Source organism: Alligator sinensis, unplaced genomic scaffold (genome assembly GCF_000455745.1).
Source record: "Alligator sinensis unplaced genomic scaffold, ASM45574v1 scaffold628_2, whole genome shotgun sequence".
Taxonomy (NCBI): domain Eukaryota; kingdom Metazoa; phylum Chordata; order Crocodylia; family Alligatoridae; genus Alligator; species Alligator sinensis.
The window spans coordinates 3112984-3115338 of NW_005841833.1; the positions used below are offsets into that span (position 1 = coordinate 3112984).

The window sequence follows — 2355 nt, forward strand, 5'->3', positions numbered from 1 at the left end:
GACTTCACCCAATCCTGTGGTACATATAAAAACACATAAAAATATATGTACCAAAACTCCTACTCTGTATGCCTTTGGGATGCATTAGGATCTACTAATTGCAACATCTGAGTTAACAATGGCTATTTTCAGTTTTGTGGCTGAACCAAAAAATAAAATAAAAAAGACCCATTTTGAGCTGACCTAAAGTAAAAGCTTTTTGACGGTCTTTGAAAAGAAAAGAAAAAGATTTCAACCCAAACATTTTGTGTGACCTAAACTGAAACATTTGAAAGCCTTTTTTGGCAGCTTTTTAAATGTAATCTTAGTTTGGGAATGGAAAATTGAGAAAGTTCATTTAGAAGAAGTTCAGACAAATGGTTTAGCTATGTCTTATTGCTCTTTGCCAGATTTGACTGAATTCACATATGGTTCCAGCTCTGCTGAAATTGAACTTTTTGGCAAATATTTGTCCTTTTTCTTGGGATTAGCACCTTCACTTAAAACAAATGCCAAATCTCTTCTGCATTCAAGTCCCCGCGTTCCCTAGTCTGGCTGATCTGCTGACTCATTCCTTTAGCTGATCAGTTTATTCTTTCAAAATTGAGAACCGTAGCTCTGCACCACCTCTTCTTTGGCTTTCCATTTCATTGCAACCAAATCAGTTGCTCAGTTCATTTTTTTTTCCTACTACTTGCAACCGTTCCCTTGAATTTGGAGTGGAGTTTCAATGAATCATACCTGTCTCATGAGTTAGTTATAATTAACAACTAACGTGATCTGGCTGCTCTGTCAACGGACATGAACTTTCAATTCAGATTCCACCCCCACACCAAAAAGAAAATGAAATAATAGAAAATGAAAGCCAGCCTGTTATTTACACTTCTCCATCCTCCTTTCCTTGTGGAAGTAGAGGCGCCTTTTGTTCTACCCTTAGTCCCCACCTCTTCGCCATCAGCCTCATCTCAACCCAACAAGACACTCTAAGGAGCAGAGCGCCAACGGTCCTGGGATTTCCAAAGCCATGGGTCCATGGCTGGAAATGTTTGCAAAGCCTTGGCCACCTGGGAAGCTAATCTCTCTCCATGGTGCGTGCAAAGCTGTTTCATTCATTTGGCTGGAGGAAAGAGAGTAACCACAGATGTGGAGAGAGTACCCCAGACACATCTATAAGCAAGCCAAAAAATGGCAACAGTTGGTGGGGAATCCCTGCATCTTTCCCTGCCCCACCTTTCGAATGAGCTGTTCTCCCTGGACGTCTCCCTCTTTTCTGTGTTTGTTTTGGCTGGTTTGCTCTGCAACAAATCAAACCTGGCTGGGAAGATGAAGCATGCGGCTGAAGCTGTCGTTTTGTGTAGGAAATCGCAGCAAGGGAAGTTGGCAGGTTCTCTGCTGCGCTCACCCTTCACCTGTGCTAGTGCATACAACCTCCCAGGTACCGACTTATCACTAGGTCTGACTTGAAACATTGGTAGAGAGGGTTGTCTATGCAAAGAGTCTATGCAAGGACAACCCATACAAAGGACAGGGGTGTTGTATGGATCCAACACAGCTCTTTGCACAGGTGTCAATGAATTCATCTCTCATGCAAGCACAGTATCAGTCACGGTGCCCCTGTACATACTCAGCTCTCCCCATCTCCCTGTGCTACCCAGGTCTCAATCACCCCACCAACAAGGCCAGACTGCATGTGCCATACACAGATGGGCCTGTGTTATCCATTTTCATCCCAATGTGCCAACCTGTTCCAGTCGCTGCCCATGCTACAAGTGAAAGAGGAAGCAAACAAGCAGACAGTTCAAACAAATAATCCATGAAATGCAGCTTTGAAATGTCAGTCTGAATGTCACTGCAGGAACTGGGACCACAATAAACAAGAGAGATGGTTTTAAATACAAAATGTATGTGTGGGCTGAAGAGAAATGGAAATATCATTAAAAATCCCTTTCACCAATAGTTTTTTTCCTCTTTCCACAGACTTATCCTTCCCTCCATAGTGCAGGGTATGGGCATAATCAAATCCAGGAGCACCTCCCTTATGTGAATCTCTCATTTGTGTTCGAGGATGTCCTCCACCAAGGAGAAACAGCAAAGACACTGTTGTAGCAACCTCGGGTGTCTGTAATCCCAAATCTCACCATGACAGCAGAAGGCACTGGGAGGGTTTAGTCTGATGAGCCAACCTCACAGAGACTCGGATTCAGCACGCCAGAGTCCTCTGATGTTCTGACGCTAATTGAAACCATTCAGATTTTGGAGGTCTCTGAACTTCCGCTGGAAAACTTGTATGCACAGGGTTTCTGCTACCACTCATCCCAGGAATTCATCCAGAACAGCATCTAATGTAGTACATAAACTGGAGTGTGTGCATTCCTG

At 43.6% G+C, this 2355-nt stretch overlaps 1 protein-coding gene across 7 annotated transcripts in view; it reads left to right on the forward strand.

Moving 5' to 3' along the window:
- CMKLR1 (chemerin chemokine-like receptor 1) overlaps positions 1-2355 on the forward strand; it is a 149756-nt gene that overhangs the window by 135835 nt on the left and 11566 nt on the right. Inside the window, exon 2 of one of the 7 annotated variants that reach the window (XM_025198688.1) lies at positions 1957-1982. The exons of the other annotated variants lie outside the window; for them this stretch is intronic. The gene's annotated coding sequence lies outside the window, so the exon portion shown is untranslated. The remainder of the gene's footprint in view (positions 1-1956; positions 1983-2355) is intronic. 7 annotated transcript variants of the gene reach the window in all.